The sequence below is a fragment of the Xenopus laevis genome, chromosome 1L (genome assembly GCF_017654675.1).
Source record: "Xenopus laevis strain J_2021 chromosome 1L, Xenopus_laevis_v10.1, whole genome shotgun sequence".
Taxonomy (NCBI): domain Eukaryota; kingdom Metazoa; phylum Chordata; class Amphibia; order Anura; family Pipidae; genus Xenopus; species Xenopus laevis.
In genome coordinates, this window is record NC_054371.1 from 195,002,888 (window position 1) to 195,025,224 (window position 22,337).

General features: G+C 37.1%; 1 protein-coding gene across 19 annotated transcripts in view; it reads left to right on the top strand.

The window, feature by feature from the left end:
- mef2c.L (MADS box transcription enhancer factor 2, polypeptide C (myocyte enhancer factor 2C) L homeolog) overlaps positions 1-22,337 on the top strand; it is a 187,360-nt gene that overhangs the window by 14,139 nt on the left and 150,884 nt on the right. For all 19 annotated transcript variants that reach the window (XM_041580412.1, XM_041580400.1, XM_041580369.1 and 16 more), the window contains exon 2: positions 6,962-7,045. The gene's annotated coding sequence lies outside the window, so the exon portion shown is untranslated. The remainder of the gene's footprint in view (positions 1-6,961; positions 7,046-22,337) is intronic.

Here is a 22,337-nt window from a genome sequence, read left to right on the forward strand (position 1 = left end):
TTTTCCTGACTGTTAGCTTAGATCAAACTGACCAAGCAGTTACTGTAAATATTTTAAAGATATTGCAATTAGTGATGGGTGAATTTTTTCTCCAGGCGCTAATTCGCGCCAAATTCCTGCGATTCGCCGGCATCAATTTCGCGGGAAATTCACAAATTTTTCGTCAAAGCGAAACGCCCCAAATTCGCCCATCACTAATTGCAATCCTTCTTATATATTAAATGATCATCATAAATCAGCATCTAGAAATTGGATGCTAAAGCTATGACTATTTGTTCTGTGTATGTATGTATTCAGTATACATCTTAAATACTAGAGTATCTTTTTGTATTCTCCATATATGGGCACACACCTATGCCAAAAGTGAATAATAATAACAATAATAATAATAATAATCAGGGGGCACATTTACCTAGGGTCGAATATCGAGGGTTAATTAATTCGAATATCGAAGTTGAAGAATTTACCGCTATTCCTATGATCGAACGATCGAAGGAATAATCGGTTAAATCCTTCGAATCGAACGATTCGAAGGCTTTTAATCCATCGATCGAAGGATATTCCTTCGATCAGGAAATTGTTAGGAAGCCTATGGGGACCTTCCCCATAGGCTAACATTGGCCTCGGTAGGTTTTAGGTGGCGAACTAGGGGATTGAAGAAACTTTTAAAGAGACAGTACTTCGACAATCGAATGGTCGAATAGTCGAATGATTTTTAGTTCGAATCGTTCGATTCAAAGTCGAAGGTTGTAGTCAAAGGTCAAAGTAGCCCATTCGATGGTCGAAGTAGCCATATTCGACCATTCGAAATTCGAACTATTTTTCCTCTATTCCTTCACTCGAACTAAGCAAATGTGCCCCCTAGTGTTAAAGGAAGCTGTGTTACAGACAGCAAAGCACAATTAGTACTCTAATAAGGTCAAGGATCTAAATAGACAAAAGCAGAGACCAAAAGCCCAGTAGAGACACAGATTACAGAGCAACAGATGCATCAAAATGTACTAGCCTTTCATCATTTATTCATATATTTTATTCATATATTCATTCTTATTGGTGTACTGAATATTCTATGTCTAGGGGCAGATTTATTAAGGTTTGCGTTGTGTTTTCCACGTGGTATATAAAACTCTAAAATTTGATCTTTCATAAATAACCTCCTTAAAGCACAAGCATCTTTCTCTTGCAGGGCATTTCCTAACTATAAAGGTGTACCTAACATTGCTTGCAGATTAAACCTTACCCTATAGAGGCATATTTGGTTGGTCTAATAATCCCAGAAGCAAATGTTTGAAAATATAGTCAAAGCAAATTCATATTTTGTTTTCAAATACAATTACAGTTCTCCTTTCTTACAAAGTCTCTTGGGCCATCACAAGAAATCTCATCATTTACATGAAAACACAATCATTTTTTAAATGTATTGTTGAGAAGGTACAAATTTGTATCAAATATATTTCAGTGATAAAAAGTCATATACATGGTTTGCCTTCCAAACCAGGGGTAGAATTAGAAACCCAATTTTCCCTCTGGTAAAAAATTAGGGGCCCCCTTTTGATACTGCCTACAAGCCCCTGGTTGCTGCCCTGGCAGATACTACTCATTCTCCCCTAATTAGACTGACAAATATGTGCTTTTTGTCATGACTAGGAAAAATGTTGATGCTAGACAATTAAAAACAGCTTACATGGATGAGATAATAGACAAAAACATATATGCGCCCAAAAAAACTGCCACTATTTTAGTGCAAGTCAGTATCATGCTCCATTGTACTTTAGTAAATGGACGCCTATAAGCCTCAGTCCAAATTTGAAATGTTACTGTTGTATATTTTAAGGTCAACATGACCTCTTCCAAGCCAAATTGTTCCAAAGTTGTAGTTGCAAAGATGTAATTATGAACAAGTTCTTAACAACTTTTAAATTGTGTGGCGTAAGCTTCAGATAACTGTATTGTGTTGCAAGTCTTTGCAACAAGGAGTATTTTCCATGTACATAAACAACATGGTTTTTACAGAAGGATGAATCAACAATTCAAACCTATTTTCCTTCTAAGCTCCAATACAGCATTTCTACTTATTGAATCACACAAATAACAAAAAATGATAGTACGTTGTCAGCATTTTGTTCTCTCAATTATTGCATAATACAATCTTGTAGAAGGAAATCTCTTTTTAATTCCTTGTTGTAAAAAGTGCCTGGAAACCGAACTACTACTCTGGAGCTAGTTTTGAAAATGACATTAATTAAATAATATAGGGTTGCTCTGGAATAGTTATTTTTAATACTCATAATAATGACAGGAGTTAATTAAGCAATTTAGTCTTTCCTTGACACTTCTGACTTTGAAATTAATCTTCTTGCCCAACAATTTTGGTCAGACTTGCGTCTTACATAATAGGTTACAGAAATAAGGTTGTTCTGAATTCTTTTCCCTTGATTTCTGGCACCTGAATTATTTCATATGTTTAAAAAATATATGTTTTCACATATTTAGCAACTTATTTCTAGTTTATCCATGAAATAAATAAAAATGATTGTTGCAACTAGGGTGTAACGATCTCGTTCTTTGGAACCTTGAACCATGAAAGGTACACTCTAATGCACAGGGAACCCTTGTAAATTCCGGTGTTCACCGACACCCTTTTGGGGCCCCGGGCTTCTGGTGCAGAAATCAACCATACAAGTGTGTATAACAGAATGTCCGTAAATGAGGTACCGGCAGGATAAGACAAGACTTAGACGAGAATCGGGCAGTTTATCGAGGCAAGCGGCAAGAATCAGAGTCAGAAGTCAGGCAGGAGTCAAAAACTCTGGTGACGTCATGACGCTTGACGTCAAACGACAGCGTCATTCTAGACGCAGACCCGGAAGTGCATGCCTGTGCACCAACAACCTAGGAGAGATGCACCGGGAGGTAAGGGACTTCGGCAATCTCCCAGCGCGTCTCACCAAATCCACTATTTTAAGATAAAGTCAAAAACATTTAGCCGCGTGCAGGGGCGTGCAGCCAATGAGGCGAGCTGAGACGTGCGCCTCAGGTGGTAACGCTGGAGAGGTTTCCAGGAGCAGCAAAAAGACGCTCCTGGTACCTTTAAGAGCTGAATTTCCAGTTTTTAAACCGGATTGTTTGTCCATATATTGCAAAATATTTAAGCTGGCCAACTACGTCAAATTCATCCCATATCTGGCCAGTAGTGATTGGCGAATTTCTCCCGTGGGAAAGTTAATGAAAAAATCATGAAATTCGAAAGTTTTCACGAAAAAATTTGCAATTTGACTGTTTTCACAAAAAAATCTAGCAATTCAAACGTTTTCGCCAAAAAATCAAGTACTCAAATGTTTTCATGAAAAAATCTAGCAATTCTAACGTTTTCACGTAAAAATCGTGAAAATTGGAAATTGAAGCCGGCAAATTTTCAGATTTTCACGAAATTTGCTGCAAATTCGTGCCAGGCCATTTTATTCTCCCATCACTACTGGCCAGTCCTACGCTCAATTTTCCTCTGATTCATTAAGAATTCTATTGCTTCATTATACATTTTACACAGGGACTAAGTTTTACCTGCATCTTACTTGCTGCTTGAGTAATGAGTGCAGAGGACCTCTTATATTTTTTGGTCACAGCCTCATTTAAAAATTAAAGTAATAACGAAGCACAACTTTCCTTTGTTTGTTATATGTTATACAGGAGCAATGGAAAACTCCATGTTGTAGCTCCCACCCTTCCCAACTATAGTCAGGTGATCCCACTGTTGTCTAATAAAAGGGCAACCATGTTTGGGAGTTTTAACCTTGAAAGCAGCAAGTAAGTTGCAGGTAAAACTTAGTCCCTGTGTAAAATGTATAATGAAGAAATAGAATTCTTAATGAATCAGATTCAAGTTGATTGTAGGACTGGCCACAACGGGAATGACTTTGACGTAGTATTTGTCTATATGTATTTTGTGGTCACACCCTCATTGCACCCCCACCTAATGGTTTTAAAAATTAGTAGTGAGCACAACGTTCCCTTGTTTTTTATCCCTTTAAAATAGTGCATAGTAAGGAAACATTAGAATTCAAGAATGTTAACAGTTATTCAGGGTTAATTTACATTCTAAGATTTTTTTAAGCATTAATTCTAGTGTGTATCTCTCTTCCATCATATCCTTCCATATATAATGCAATGGATCTCTGTTTCTATTACCTGGCACAAGGTATGTTCGGGGCTTATCATGTACAGTAATTCTATATATAACGTTGACACATGAAGAAATGAACAACTGACAGAATAAGCACAAAATAAATGTTGCTTTTATGGTTATAGGTTTAGTTCATCATTTCTAAGATGGGGAAGGCTGATCCTTCCCACCCATTACAGAATTTCCCAAGCCTGTCTTCCGGGCAAGATCTATACATGAGGACACTGCTATGCCCCTCTGTGACCCTTTCCCAGGCATTTCTCTTGACTTTCCGATTCTTTCCCAGGCATTTCTTCTGACACTGTTTTCTGTTAACAAAAAAGTCAAAATATAATGCTGGTTCTACTGAGTGTTTTCTCATGAGCACTCTTTTTCTTTTAATACGGTTACTGAGCCTTTAACCTGGTCAGCAACACATGTATCCTAATGACATTTACAGGTTTTTTCATTGTACAAGAAGTTTGCTCATACAGTATCTTTTTTACTTCACCCTATAGAAGCTTTAAGTAGCTTTAATTGCAGTTCTCAGACTTTTGGTTATTTGATCATGAATCACACAGGTTTGGTGGCAAGAACTTATGGGATCTTTTTCTAATGCTGTTTGCTGTGATTATTATTGTGCTTTGTTTTTATAGTGCATGTTACACTTTATACTGTTTGTTCATGATTCATATCTGCCACTGCAATAAGCAAACCTAGATCTCGACATGCACATACACACACACACACACACACACACACCAACAGACACACACAAACAGACACACACACATACATACACACACACAGTTTATTATGAGTCAATTACCTGCCTGTAGGTTTCTGGAGTGTGAGTGGAAACAATAGTACCCAGAGGAAACACATGCAGACGCAAGGAGAACATACAAACGCTTTTCAAGGGTTATATCACAAATTTGCCTCATCTAGAAGAAGGGAGCAGATCTAAAATGATATTTCTTACCTTATAAAAACAGCATCTTAAAAAAATGTTTTTGACAGAACTATTTCAATATAATTTTTTAAAAAAAGCATTATTTAATATACCTATGTGACCATTACTGGGACATTATGTGGAACTATTACATGGCTGTACACTTGTTAATGCATGGATTCTCAGCAATATCTAAGGTATGGGATCAGTTATACTGAAACCCATGATCCAGAAGGCTCTAAATTAAGGGAAAGCTATCTCCCACAGACTCAATTTTAATCAATTAATTCAGATTTTTTAAATGATTTCCTTTTTCTCTGTAATAATAAAACAGTATAGGCATGGGATCCATTATCTGGAAACCGAAATTATCGAAATTACTGAGGCCATCTCCGATAGACTACATTTCATTCAAATAATCAAAATTTTAAAAAATAATTTCATTTTTTTCTGTAATAATAGAACAGTACCCTGATCAAAACTAAGATATAAATAATCTTTAGAATTAATTATGTCTGGAAGAAAAACCGCCCATTGGTTTTATTTAATGCTTACATGATTTTCTAGTAGACTATGGTATGAAGATCCCAATTACAGAAAGATCCATTATCCAGAGAACCCCAGGTCCCGAGCATTATGGACAACAGGTCCCATAACAGGTCCCTAACTTGTACTTGATCCCAACTAAGATATAATGCATCCTTATTCGAGGAAAAGCAACCCTATTGGGTTTATTTAGGTGCCCATTTACTTAGCTCGAGTGAAGGAATAGAGGAAAAAACTTCGAATTTTGAATGGTTTTTCGACCATCGAATGGGCTACTTCGACTTCGACCTTCGACTTCGATTCGAACTAAAAATCGTTCGACTATTCGAACATTCGATAGTCGATGTACTGTCTCTTTAAGAAAAAAATTCGACCCCCTAGTTCGCCACCTAAAAGCTACCGAAGTCAATGTTAGCCTATGGGGAAGGTCCCCCATTAAAATCCTTCGAATCGAACGATTCTAAGGATTTAATATTTTGATCGAATTCTTCATTTTGAACGATTCTTCATTTGACTGTTCGATTGAACGAATAGCGCTAAATCCTTCGATTTCGATATTCGAAGTCAAAGGATTTAACTTCGATAGTCGAATATCGAGGGTTAATTAACCCTCGATATTTGACCTTAAGTAAATTTGCCCCCTAATGTTTACATGTTTACATTGTTTCTTAGTAGATTTTAAGGGGGTTATTTACTAAACTGCGGTTGGGCTTTTTTTTTTTTAAACTTGAATTTTTTGAGATTTATTAAAGCCCAAATGAAGCAAAAAGCCTGAATCCAAAAATCTGCCATCTCAGACCTGCTGAGATTGTGTATAAGTCAATGGCAGAAGTCCCTATCATGTTTCTGTGGTCTGTGCTGGAATTAGCCTGAAAATCTGAACTTTTTGGGGTTTTCAGGAAAAAATCACGAAAAAATCAGGCTTTCTGGGAGAAAACCCGAAAAAATTGAACCATTTAGGAAAACCTCTAATAAAATCATATGATTAGGGTTTTCGTTCGATTTTATCGAGTTTTTACCCAAACCGATTAAATCTAGCTTTTTTTTTATAATAAATAAGGTCATATTGGGTAATAGAGTTTGGCTTTTTAAATTAAAAAAATTAGACAAATTCATATTTTAGTAAATAACCCTCTAAGTGTGATGATCCAAATTACAGAAAGATCAGTTATCTGGAAAAACCTAGGTCCTTTAATAAAGCTCTTATATTTTCACTGCCTTTAAAATATGGATTTCATTTCTAATAATTCAGTTGTGATATTTTCTTAACAGTAAAGTGACCCTCTGTCCTCTTTTTTTAAAAGGTGCCATAAAGAAACTGTGAAGTAACTTCAATGCAATTGACAACAAGAATTTACCTGATGAATTCGGAAACTGATGTGTGAGAGGTGAGTTCAGTAAGATCATAGAGACACTCAGGATCCCTATATCAGTGTTACAATGGTGCTGCCACAACTGTGAGAATATCAGATTATCTGCAGATCTGAGAACATTCCTTTGTTTTCAAGATTAACATATCCTACAGCAAGAATTCATGAAAACTCCCCTTGGAACCCTGTGAACTGTATGAAGACATGAAGGGGCACATTTACTTAGCTCGAGTGAAGGATTCGAATGGAAAATACTTAGAATTTCGAAGTATTTTTTTGGCTACTTCGACCAACGAATTGGCTACTTCGACCTTCGACTAAGACTTCGACTTCGAATCAAACGATTCGAACTAAAAATCGTTCGACTATTTGACCATTCGATAGTGGAAGTACTGTCTCTTTAAAAAAACTTCCACCCCCTACTTCGCCACCTAAAACCTACCGAGCATCAATGTTAGCCTATGGGGAAGGTCCCCATAGGCTTCCCAATGTTTTTTTGATCAAAGGAATTTCGTTCGATAGATGGATTATTCCTTTGATCGTTCGATCGAACAAATAACAGTAAATCCTTCGATTTTGAAATTCGAAGTCGAAGGATTTAACTTCGACAGTCGAATATCGAGGGTTAATTAACCCTTGATATTCGACCCTTAGTAAATGTCCCCCGAAGTGATGGAGCAAGTGTACAGGCCACAAAACAGATTACTTATATATAATAATTGTATATATACTTATATATAATAATTGTATATATAATAATTGTATAATAATATAATTATTAATATTAATATATTATTATTATAAAATATATATATATATAATAATTTACTACACAGCCCAATAAAGCCCATTTTAAAGTGATAACCAGGAATGATAAAATAACTGAAAACACTGCATTTGATTTCTACCTAACTATCAACTGATTGGTCACTTTATAAAAAACATCTGTGTTTCACTATATCAGAAACACCTCTGTACATGCAGTGGACCTTGTATGCCAACTTGTCAGAAAGTCCATGTAAAAGAGATCAGTAAGGGAGGGAAGACGTGTCATACAATTACTGCTAGTACACCATGGCAATGTGAATTGTTTTGCCAGAAATCATCCATTTTTAATGCAGTATTGGCAATTTAAGTAGCTAGATCTTTTTCACTTGTGATAAGTGCTGAGGTCATTCAGATTAATATTATTATATTGTCTTATCAAGTAAGACAGGATGATATTTCTGCTTGTGCAATTTTAAAGGAGACAATTACAGTAAACATGTGTCCACTCTGTAGTGGATATTTAATCATTCCGTTTCACAAATGGGATTTATTCTTTTTTCATAGTATAGCTTTTTTTTACCACATTATTCTCCTGCTGTCAACAACTCAACCACGCTGTATGGCAACTGGCTTCCTCAAATCAGCCTAGGAAATCTGTCAGCAACTGATTGTTTTCAGCCAAAGAAAAAAATGTTCGGCTGAGGAACACAAATAAATCGTTAAACATATAAAAACTGTAAGAAAGATGAATAAAGGCTGTTTATGAAATAGATTCTATCAATTACAGTGTTTAGATTATAATGAAAGTTCGTCATCAATGGTTGTTTCAGCTAATTGCTCCCCTTAAATGTAAACTGAACATCAGCTTCAATTTTCTAACTTATAATAAGAAATGGTATAAACTACTCAACTAAAACCAGTATGACTGTGATTCCAACTTTTGTTATAGCGATCATAATGGTGGTTGTTCTGTGTTCCACAAAACCCTTTATGCTTTGTCCAACAAACATCAATAAGAGTTGGGCATCAACCGTTTCATAAAAGAGCAAGGCCCGGATTTATCAACTACACGACCAAACTTAAACTTAGACTGAGTCTTGCTGGCTGATAGGCCCGGGGGCCTCTATGGCTGGACAAGTAAATAGTGCCTGCCGTTTCCTCTTCTCTGCTCATTAATCCTGATTACTGCTTTGGAGTAGTGATGGGCAAATAAATTCCATTAATTCATTCGTGAACCTGTGGTTGACAATTTGCCAGCGTCCAAAAAAAAAATTGACGCATGTCAAAATTGGCGCTAGCATAACCAAAATTATTCAGACGCCCATTGACTTTAATGCGTTTGGACAAAACAGTTGTGCATATGAAAAAATTTCTCTGGCTTCAGAATTATTTTGACGCCCATCGACTTCAATGTGTTTTGCACATTTTTCACCATTTCACAAATGGAACAGCACAGATTGGCTCATCACTACCGTGGAGCTGCCTGCTCTCCAGTTCCACCATGCATAGACTTTAACATCATTGAACCCCGGACCTCTTGTCTCCAGGCTGTTATGGGTGTGATTTTTATAGAGTGGGAAATGGCATAACAGTCACAAGAGATTATGATGAACACTCTAGTGGGGGGGGGGAGCAAGCACTAGAATTATGTTTCTGTTAGGGTTCACTACAGGAGTGGGGCTCAGGAGGTTCAATCAGTCTACAGCCACTTCCTGGAAAATAACATTTTTCTATGGGATTGAATAAATGACAATACAGCACATTATATGAAACTTCTCATGTTGTTGCTCATTTGGCTGCCCATTGCTGCACTACATTTGGCTTGATTTGTTCAAAATTTGGCTCCTCTTTAATACAGATCTAAATATAATATTGCACCTATAGTTAAAACTCAAAGAAGCTCTAAATTAACTTTCATAAACATGTTGGCTGAACAAATATTCATAGTAACTCATACAGTCTGAATGGACTTATACATATGTCTAGCATTGCCATTGCCAGAGCACCCATGTCCCATCAGAAGAGTTTTAAACAACGCTTTAAGCACATCTTGTTATTCTTTTCCCTGGCTGTTTTCTGTTACAAGAACGCAGAGTTAGTGCTACAATTTCACATGCACATTATACACAGTAAAGGCTGGAACTAGGGGTAAGCAGTAGGGGCACTAGCCTAGGGCACAACCTTTTTATGAAAATCTTTTGTCCCTTCCAGTTTACGTTTTCCTGTGTATGCTTCTACCTTTGCCAAACTGTGGTTAATAGTATAGTCATACCACAGAGAGGTCAAGGATTGACCATGGGTGCCGAAGCTTCTTGACCTGGCATTGTATGTTATACTCTTTGTAGCAATCAATAGCTATATGATGTCTACTGGACATAAAGGGGTCTATTTATCATGCTGTGTAAAAAGTGGATGTCGCTCATAGCAACCAATCAGATCTTTGCTTTTGTTTTCTAACTGTTGAAATTTAATTGCTGATTGGTTGTTCTGGGCAGCATCACCAGTAATGCTTCACTCTTTTTACACAGCATGATAAACAGAACCCCAAATGTACCTCCAGAAGGCCTCTCTCCATACAGAAGGCAGAAATTGCGGAATTATCAGTCCCTAAAAGACCATGTTGCATTTATTGTCAAGGTACACTAGTCAAAAGAACTTAAAAGAATAATAAATGTTTTCACCAATTCAATGCTTATAGCTTGAAACCTGTATAGCTTCTTAGTAAAGTTGGGGGCTTATGACTGTTTTACTATTTTTATCTGATTAGGCAAATCCATAGAAAAAGGATATGCTCCCCATTTAATTTGGTAACACAAAGCTATGTGTGGGGTGATATGGAGGATTATGGTATGAAATAGATGCAATTGTCTCTTAGACAAGGTACCCCCTAAAGCACCTCTATAGAATGTACAGGAAGCCACAGCATAGCTGAGGCTGGAAGAGACACACAAAATAATTCCCGATTTCAGATGATTCAGAGAAGGCAACCAAAATTATGAAGATGTGTTTCATTTTTCTCCAAATGCCACTGCACAGGGTACTGTGAATTTTTAATGCTAATAATTCTCTAAGATACAGTAAATGTTAAAGCAATGAAAAGTCAGCTAATTATATCACTATGCCGGGATCTTTAACATGCTGCTCACTTCCAGCATTACTGGTAATAGTTAAAATGAGGAAATGCAAATGATATGGAATACACAAATCTCTCTGATTATCTTTATTGGCAGTTCTCTAGAGCAGTGTTTCTCAGGGACCACCTAGCGAGCCTCCAATTAAGGGGACACAATCATAAGGGATGGCAAGACTGCTCCCTTTTGCAGCTATTTTACATATTTATATTTGTCACTGTCAAGAAGGGTAGACTTTTGTATGCCCTCAGCAGTCTGCCCATGTTAATCAACAGTGGTAGCCTGCTTGTCCTATAAGTGGTCAAACAATCATATATATATATATATATATATATATATATATATATATATATATATATATATATATATCTTCCAAAAAAATAGACCGCACACATTCTGAATGACAGGTCCCATATCTATATATATGTAAAAGGGCAACCCTTTCGAAATAAAAAAATAACAAAAGTGGTATAAAGGTGATACCTTTATTGGCTAACTAATATAATCATAGCTAGATTGCAGAACATTTTAGTTCCTTTCTCAATCAGCTTGAGAAAGGAACTAAAATGTTCTGAAAGCTTGCTATAATTAAGTATTTAAGACCTGAGAGTGCGGATCTTTCTTGCTGGTTATATATATATATATATATATATATATGTATATATATATATATATATATATATATATATATATATATATATATATATATATATATATACATACACACACAACGAAAAACATCTTGGACAATGCCTGGGTGCAGCAGTATGGCATGTTTGTGACCAGCACCCAGGCATTGTCCAAGATGTTTTTCATTGTGCACCAGATGAGGAAATATGTATATATATACACATATATATATATATCTATATATATATATATATATAGTCTGTCCATGGTACCCCCTATTGTAAAATATAAGGATATTAGAAGTAACCTTGGAGTTCCATGACCATATAAAAGCACAAGGCCAAAGGCCGAGTGCTTTTATACAGGTCATGGAACTCCAAAGTCTAATATCCTCATATTTTCCAACAAGGGGTACTTTATTTATTATAATATACAAGTTTTAGTGAGTCATGTGACAAAATGACATCATTACTCACCGTTTATAAGGATAAAATTTACAGGATATTCATGGCATTTGTGTAATATATATAGATAGATAGATAGATAGATAGATAGATAGATAGATAGATACTGTATATATATATATATATAATACACAAAAGCCATGAATATCTTGTAAATTATATCCTTATAAACGGTGAGTAGTGATGTCATCAGTTATAAACGGTGAGTAGTGATGTAATTTCTGTCACATGACTCACTAAAATTTGTGTATTATAATAAATAAAGTACCCCCAGTTGTAAAATATGAGGATATTATAAGTTACCTCGGAGTTCCATGACCTGTATAAAAACACTCGGCCTTCGGCCTCGTGTTTTTATAGGGTCATGAAACTCCTCGGTAACTTATAATATCCTTATATTTTACAAGAGGGGGTACTTTATTCACTATATATAGATATAGATAGATATAGATATATGTCTACATGAAATTTTAATTAAACTTGAAATATAACCAATAGGCTGGTTTAGATTTCAATAAGGATTGATTATATCTTAGTTTGGATCAAGTACCATGTACTGTTTTATAATTATAGAGAAAAAGGAAATAATTTAAAAAAAATGTGATTATTTGGATAAAATAGAATCTATGGGCCTTTCTGTAATTTAGAGCTTTCTGGGATAATGGATTTCCGGTTTCCGGATAATGGAATCCCATACCTGTATTGAGAAAAGCTGAAAATATAGATGAAACGTCTTTACCCTATCTATCTTCTATCTATCTATCTATCTATCTATCTTCTATCTATCTATCTATCTATCTATCTATCTATCTATCTATCTATCTATCTATCTATCAATTATCTATCTATCTATCTATCTATCTATCTTCTATCTATCTATCTATCTATCTATCTTCTATCTATCTATCTATCTATCTATCTTCTATCTATCTATCTATCTATCTATCTATCTATCTATCTATCTATCTATCTATCTATCTATCTATCTATCTATCTACAGATAAATATATATCCACAGTCTGCCATTAATACAGAATAATAGCCAGGAGAGAGCATATTCAGAAGTGTTTCTTTTAACTCCTTTAATAAATAAAGCAGCAACATTATATAAGGAACACAAAGTTTAAAGTTAAGTCTGAGTACACCATTTACTCTAATGGAAACCACTTGAAACTTCAAAATTAACTGCCATTGCTTTCCCTTATAAACCGTGGCAAACTCCTTGCCATTTATATGTCATACTTTTTTTTTTATTTTAATACCAGTCTCTTAGGATTTTTTTTTATATATAAATTATGGCAGGTCCCTCAGACTGCCTAAAGAGCAAATCCTCCTGGCAACAATCAAAAAGATACATTAATCTATAGTCTTGATTCATCTCTGGGTGGGTTGCTTTGGCAACCACCCTGGCTCCCTTTAAAATAAATTTTAAAGCACATTTCAAGAGCTACGCCCAGCATGAACCCAGGTTAAGAGCAAGCAGGAGCGGGAAGAAAGTCCCCTGCTCACTGCCTCCTATTATTGCAGTGGGATGATGGATGAGGGTGGGGGTAGAGTTTTCAAAGCAACATAGAAAATTGTTACCTGTGTGGAAGAGAGGAAATTAAAATTTCCTTTAACTTTAGGACAGGTTGAGTGTTTTATTTTCATGTGAAATAGCTAGAAAATAGCAGCTACTTAACCCATGTGCTCCATGGAAACCCTGAGCGGGATTTTTTTTTTCATAAAGGGATATGCTGAACAATGCTTACAACAAAAAATGACTTTGTTGACTAAAATACAGTACCTAGTTCTCAAAAGCCGATTCTGAGGAAGTGATACTGGTGTCACCCAAGTGATCATTTTGCTGTCTTCTCTATGAAACTTCAGCATCAAAGTCACTTGTATTCGAGTTTCCATTCTTCTTGGAATCAATATGTTTTCTTACTGTTAGTAATACTAAACAAGATATTTTATATTTTAGTGCTGAAGTCACAGTCTAGAATGCCTTATTAGTTTACGCGCATTATTACAGAGGTTTATAGAGATTTTCTTTCTCTAAATCAAACTCATATACAATGGTTTTCATTTTCATTTCATAAGATTTGGAATTATTTCTTAAGGTGGCAGATCCAATTTAATGCTTTAACGTAGTATTTTTTTGATTGATATAGAATGTATTCCATTGGATGCAATATTCCTATATTCCTTTGATTTTTCTTTACAGCCTTCTTTATTCCCCTCTTGCAGGCCGCCTTAACGGATGTTTTTCCTTTAATACAACAGTGTTTTTAAACTTCTCCTTTCTAATGGAAATAATAAGAATTGAATTGAGATGTATTCATAATATTAAGGGTTATTTACAAATGGGCAGCAAGGAGAAAAGTGTAAAAAAACAGACAAAATGTCTTAGGTCAATAAGTTGCATGGCGTTTGGCGTTCTTGGGACATCAAACAATACTAAAATGGCAAGGGAATCATACGGGAATTTGCTTTAGGGAGAACAAGGACTCAGCAGATTCTCCTCTGCTTCTGCCTTCATTCCCAAGAAGAGACGGCGAGGCTCTCAGGGCAGTTTAATGTGTGGGAGGATCAGGTATTGATGTGGTGCTGGGACATGGCAAAGTGAGATCTTTACTGAAGAGATGGCATTGACATGATGAACTACAGTTCCCAAAAATTGTCCAATTGTCCGTGATAGCTGATGACTTGTGATGCAGGAAGCTGAGGTTCACATAGGATTGATTTAGGTAGGTGAGTCATAAATAAAAACCTGTAGCTTATAAAGGATAATAAACTCCCTTCTAAAATATAAAAGGTTATTAGAAGTCACCACGGAGTCCCATGACCTTTACTCAGACCACTTCTAATAGACTTTACAGCAGGATGTACATCATCTTCTCTATCAACTACGAGCCTCAAAAATGTTATACTGCACAATTTGATTTTGTAGACAGGAAGCAATTCCTTTCTAATAAATCCAATATTTTCCCCTTTAAGTTGATGAGCACTAAATCTGCTGATTAATGGAAATAGGCTCCACCGCCTTCACAGAACAGTATTCTGCTTTGTGCAATCAGAGCTGCAAAGGGAAGAAAGGTTTGTGCATGGTTATCCACCAACAAACGTTTTCCCATTGGTGGCAACAGCAAGTTCCAGAAAATCCCAAATGCTGAAATTTACATTATGATGTTTGCATTCCACCAACCACAGACCTTGGAGACAGGTCCCAAGTCCAAAGGGATTCGCATGTCTCACGTGATGTATATTCAAATAATTGTTAAATGTAAAAAAAAAACAAAATGTTTACAATTAGTGATGGGCGAATTTCTCGCGTTTTGCTTCACCGGAAAATTCATGAATTTCCTGCGAAATCCGCTAAACAGCAGAAAAATTAGCGAAACACGAATTTTTACGCCGTCGTCCAAATATTTTTGACGCTGGCGAAAATTCCAGCGCTGGCGACAATTCTGACATCCATTAAAGTCAATGGGCGCCTCGAAATTGTCGCCGGCATCGGAATTGTCGCTGGTGAACTTTTGTGGCAATTTCGTGAATGTATTCGCCAGCGGTGAAAGGCGGAAATTCGCCCATCACTATTTACAACTTATTGACATTTAAATAATGCAGCTTTTAAGACAACGGGAGGGAGGCATTTATTCCTGAAGGATTATTTCAGGCAGGTAACATAGTAACATAGTAAGTAAGGTTGAAAAAAGACACATGTCCATCGAGTTCAACCTTTTTTTTTTTTTTTTTGTTTATTAACTACCTATCTGCCAGTTGATCCAGAGGAAGGCAAAAAAACCCATCTGAAGCCTCTCCAATTAGCCTTAGAGGGGGAAAAATTCCTTCCTGACTCCAAAATGGCAATCGGACTAGTCCCTGGATCAACTTGGACTATGAGCTATTTCCCATAACCCTGTATTCCCTCACTTGCTAAAAAGCCATCCAACCCCTTCTTAAAGCTATCTAATGTATCAGCCTGTACAACTGATTCAGGGAGAGAATTCCACATCTTCACAGCTCTCACTGTAAAAAACCCCTTCCGAATATTTAGGCGGAACCTCTTTTCTTCTAATCGGAATGGGTGACCTCGTGTCAGCTGGACCTACTGGTAAATAAAGCATTAGAGAGATTGTTGAATGATCCCCTTATATATTTATACATAGTCATCATATCACCCCTTAAGCGCCTCTTCTCCAGCGTGAACATCCCCATTTTGGCCAGTCTTTCCTCATAGCTAAGATTTTCAATACCTTTTACCAGCTTAGTTGCCCTTCTCTGTACCCTCTCTAATACAATAATGTCCTGTTTGAGTGATGGAGACCAAAACTGTACGGCATATTCTAGATGGGGCCTTACAAGTGCTCTATACAGTGGAAGAATGACCCCCTCCTCCCGTGACTCTATGCCCCTTTTAATACAGCTCAAGACCTTATTTGCCCTTGATGCTGCTGACTGGCATTGCTTGCTACAGCCAAATTTATCATCTACAAGGACTCCAAGGTCCTTTTCCATAATGGATTTGCCTAGTGCAGTCCCATTAAGGGTATAAGTGGCTTGGATATTTTTACATCCCAGGTGCATGACTTTACATTTATCAACATTGAATCTCATTTGCCACTTAGCTGCCCAGATTGCCAGTTTGTCAAGATCCTGTTGCAAGGATGCCACATCCTGGATGGAATTAATTGGGCTGGATAATTTTGTGTCATCTGCAAACACTGATACATTACTTACAATACCCTCCCCTAAGTCATTAATGAACAAGTTAAATAAAAGTGGACCCAATACTGAGCCCTGGGGGACCCCACTAAGAACCTTACTCCAAGTAGAGAATGTCCCATTAACAACCACCCTCTGTACCCGATCCTGTAGCCAGTTTCCTATCCATGTGCAAACGACTTCATTAAGCCCAACAGACCTTAGTTTAGAAAGCAGTCGTTTGTGGGGCACAGTATCAAACGCTTTGGCAAAATCCAAATAGATCACATCTACTGCCCCCCCACTATCCAGAATCTTACTTACCACATCATAAAATGCAATCAAATTCGTCTGACATGACCTATCCTTCATAAAACCATGCTGATTGTTGCTCATAATGCCATTCATTAGGACAAAATTTTGTATGTGATCCCTTAACAAGCCTTCAAATAATTTGCCCACCACAGATGTCAAGCTTACTGGCCTATAATTGCCAGGCTGAGATCGTAATCCCTTTTTAAATATTGGAATAACATCAGCTTTTCTCCAATCCATAGGCACCATACCAGATGACAGTGAATCTGAGAAAATCAGAAATAAGGGCTGGTCTAAAACTGAACTAAGCTCTCTTAGAACCCGGGGGTGTATGCCATCAGGCCCTGGAGCCTTGTTTACATTAATTTGTATTAAAGCTTTTTGAATCATATCCTGAGTCAGCCACTGACTAGATTGAGCTGAACCATTCGTGCAGTTATTAAGTGAGCCTGTGAACCCAGACTCCTCTATTGTATACACTGAAGAAAAGAACTGATTTAACACATTTGCCTTATCTGTATCTGTTACAACCATACTGGTACCATTATTTAATGGAGCAACACTCTCAACCTGCATCTTTTTACTATTAATATATTTAAAAAACTTTTTTCTTCCAAAGAGTAAGCAGTTGTAATATCCATCAGCTGAACCTGATATTCCATTTATAAACAAGAGCTCCCAAGGTTTTAATCAGCAGTCGTAGGCCCTGGAGTCATTTCAGCGTATTTTGTTCCAAGTAAGTGCCATTTGGCATCCCAAGCACCGTGAATTGGAAGACTTTTTAAAATTCTTTCAATTTGCAGAGACAAGATATGATAATACATAGTGTGTCTCTGATTGAATGCAGTGTCATCAGACATGATAAAGTAGTGGATGATTTTTCCTGTGGCTCCCACATCTCCTGATTGTGTTTATAGGTTGTTGGTATCAGTGCTCTCTCCTCTTTCAAGATAAGCTTTGTACATGTCTCCATTTGTGCCCTAAAGGGATACTAGTACATGTTATAATGTTAATATTTATGGTAGAGGTATGGGTTCTATTATCAAGAATGCTCAGGATTTGGGATTTTCTGGATAAGGGATCTTTTCTCCATACAATTTCATATTATATATGTAAACAGTAAATAAACCAAGGAACATTGTTTTACCTCCAATAGGAATTAATTACATCTTAGTTGTGATCCAGTACAAGGTCCTGTTTTATTATTACACAAAAAAATCAATTGTAAAAATCGGAATTATTTGATTAAAAAGGACTCTATGGGAGCTTTCTGGATAATGAGTTTCTGAATAACGGATCCCATGCCTGTACACAACCGTTTACACTGTTGGGTAACTGCCCACAGGCAAATTTGCCCAATGTTGATAAATGATTCCCACTGTGAGTCACTAACATTTTTTACCTGCTCTAATTGGTTCTAAGGGCTCTTACTGACGAGCGGTTGAAGCTTTGCTCTGTGCGTTCCGTTTTTCTGCGTTCAGCCACAGGGGAGCGCAGGAATAGACGCATTAAGCAATAGGTTCTAGGAGGTCCCCCATAGGCTAAAACAGAAATTCGGCAGGTTTTAGATGGCGAATGGTCGAAGTCGAATTTTTAAAGAGACAGTACATGATAAATTTCAATATTTCAATTTTCAATTTTTTTCAAATTCACATCGAATTTGGACCATTCCCTAGTTTGGACCATTCCCTAGTTTTTGAATTTGAAAATTCACCTCGACCTTTGATAAATCTGCCCCAAATGTATGCCTAAATCATATGATCATTGTACAGGATTTTATACAAGGATTATAATAAATATATGTAGTCACACAGTTTATGAAAGATTGTGAAATCATTAAAGTGTACCATTGATTGAAATAAAATCACATTAGAAAAATTAAAAGAGCGGATATGTTAATTGCCCCTAGATTCTGATTCATTTGGGGGTATGCACATTGGGGGTATGCATGTAAATACCATCATGTCCCCAATTCCCAGCAAAATAATGAAAGTGATTGACAGTGGTGTTTAATATGTAAAAATATTTTCATGTTTTTCTTTTCAATTATATTATTTTTAGTGCATAGATGGAACAACTAAAAACAATAAAAATACTTTAATCTAGAGGCCAAATTTAGCAAAAACAGGTACACTTCAGACCAAAACAGTGCCATAAAATATTTATTAAGAGGCCATGATAAATAGGCCAATTAGTCTACTAATAAATCATGTGAACATTAAATAAACCCAATATGATTGTTTTGCCTCCGATAAAGATTCATAATATCTTAGTTAGGATCAAGTACAAGGCACAGTTTTATTATTACAGAGAAATTAAAAAGAAAATATATTTTTTTTAAATTTAATTATTTGGTTATAATGGGGTCTATGTAAGATGGCCTTCCTGTACTTTCTGGATATTGGGTTTCTGAATAACGGATCCTATACCTGTATATTTATAACTCCATGGTAACATGGAATAACATTAAAAATGTCAGGAGTGGATCAGTATGTGCCTGGGTTAACAGATGTCTCTATGGGAGGTATGTGCATATTGCTCTTATTACTTACCCCTTATGTTTTAGGTGTCTGTTGTTATTCTGACCCACCTTCTACAGCACAGTTAATTGTTTCTTTTAGAAAATGTTTTGCTTCTTTAAATTCCATGCAAATATATATTTTAAAAAAAACATTCCCGTTTTTCCACAGCATACTCAATATTTGCTTGGTGTATAATTAACAATAATAAAAATGTGGGATCGTTTTTGGGCAGAGAAGAAAAGGCATTTGCCCTTAATCCCTCTTGGCAGTAAATGGAACTGTTAAAAAGCAAGTAACATCTTATTCTAATGGCAGCAATTGTTTGGTTTTTCTCAGTACAGGTGTCAGGCCTATCTTGTTTAGCAGCAGTAGAATTTTGGAATTTGACATAAAGTAGGATGGTCCAACCTCAGTTCCAAAGCAATGGAAAGGCTGTAGGTTGTGCATAACTGATATAAAGAATAAGTGCCCCATCTTGCCCTACTCCAAACATTCCACTGGAAGTACAAGGGTATTTTTTTCCTTTAGTTGGGACTCCAACCTTCCTATAATGAACTCTGGCCCCGGTTCTCTAACGCCAGCCCTGAGTCCCATCTATAATGTATAAAGATGTTATGATTCTTTCTGACAACGTGCCAATCCATGTTTATGGTGTGAAAATACTTTAATAACTATAAGAGCGAAATAACAGAGGCAAGGAGGTGTAGCACTTTGCCACAGAAGTGACCTAATTTAATACTAGCACAGCATATGGGCTGCTCTGCGTCTCTATCCAGGATGAACTCTGGGGGATACCGTAGTTATCAGTTGGAAATAATGACACTCTTTGTACAAAGTTGGTAGCAAAGATGATGCTTTGAAAAAGTCGAACAAACAAATGCCTTGTAATCAGATCTAGTTACGATAATGATATGGTGGTGGTAGGGAGGCAAATACATTTGGTCTAGCCTCTCTTTATCTAAACCCCATGGCTGCTTTTCTAAGGAAGCTGTTTATTTACATACAGCACGAGTAACATCAGTCTGACTTATCTTCCTCCTTTTCTGCTTCCTGTCTTGAAACAGCTCAAACACAGGGAAGGACCTAGCTAATGGCCCAGAGTCAAAGGGAAAACTAGCATAGTGTGTAAAAATTCACAACTGTTTATTTAAGATTCACTTATTTGGTGAGAGCCTTCCTAGTTTTACACTAGCCTTACAATAGCGATTCAGGGGCAGAGTCCTTTCTGCAGAGCAGAAAGCAAAATAAATGTTTGACTAGCAGGAAGCAAATAGAATGACAGATGACAAGTCTTCATCTCCCCTAAGCCCTATCCATTTTCCATAAAGCCTGACCATTTTCAAGTCCATGAATCATGATGGTTCTGGTTACAAAAAGATACTTGGAGGATATGATCACTCATATGAATTTAAATGTAATCATTCTGGCCCCAGCACTTGCTCAGATATATAACTGTATCAATATAAAATGTTGTGCAAGCTTTGCTACTGCTGCTTAGAGAAAGCTACAGAAAATTAAGTGATTCTGTTGTGTCCTGTCCAAACCTCAAAAATACACAAGCAGCAGGGATATTAGTCTCTGGGAAGGGACTGTGGCTGTGGGATAGCAGGTATAGTAGGGAGAGATGGTGCCTATAGTAGCAGTGGGATAATAGTCTCTGGGAAGGGACTGTGGCTGTGGGATAGCAGGTATAGTAGGGAGAGATGGTGCCTATAGTAGTAGTGGGATAATAGTCTACGGGAAGGGACTGTGACTGTGGGATAGCAGGTATAGTAGGGAGACATGGAGCCTATAGTAGCAGTGGGACAATAGCCTTTGGGAAGGGACTGTGGCTGTGGGATAGCAGGTATAGTAGGGAGAGATGGTGTCTATAGTAACAGTGGGATAATAGTCTCTGGGAAGGGACTGTGACTGTGGGATAGCAGGTATAGCAGGGAGAGATGGTGGCTGTGACTGTAGAAGAGCAGGTATATTTAAATAAGATGATGAAATTAGCACTTCAGAGAGTGCACTTTGCACATTGCCCCTTTAATTTACCTTTTCCTTTCTTCTTTACTCTGAATGGCTCAGTATCACAAGGCAGACTTTAATTAGAGGGTCCCTAAAACTGTTTCCTCTAAGCTGTTTGCTTGTCAAGGGTGAGGTAGGGGCACTGTGTAGGCAGAGGTGGAAAGGTGAGTACTTCATGCAGGGACTGGCTGTGCACACAAAGAACTGAAAGGCAGGACAGGAACAGGGTGAAGAGGGCGATGAGTCAGACTGGAACAGGAACAAGGTCAGACAAGGCAGGGAAGGTCAAGGCAGGACAAGGCAAAGTAAGGTTCAAGGCTGGGTTCAAGGAAAAGGAGTTAGAGCAGGAAACCTAGCTAGGGGCAATGCCGCTCTGCTAAGGTAGGGAAATGCTCAGGCCAGGAGGATGAGAAGGGTTGACCTTATATGGGCAGGGTCAATCCAAATTGGCTGACCTCAATCCACCATTCAGCTATGGCAAGATGACTAATCCTGGGACCCAGTAGAATTATAGACAGAAGCTTGCTGGCTGCTCCCCTGGCCTGGTGCTTAGGGCGAGCAGCCAATAACAAGGAAGTCCCAGGATCAAATCCCAACAGTACTCATATAAGTGCATAAGAATGCACTCAATTACAAATTAGGGGGAAGGTTGGCTCCTAACGCTATGCACTGCACCTTGCATCAGATGTGCCTATAAAAATATGCACTTTGCACTGTGTCTCGACTAGATGCATGCAAGTTTGCACCCCTGCATCTATTTGATTGTTACAGAGCCCTTTAATCT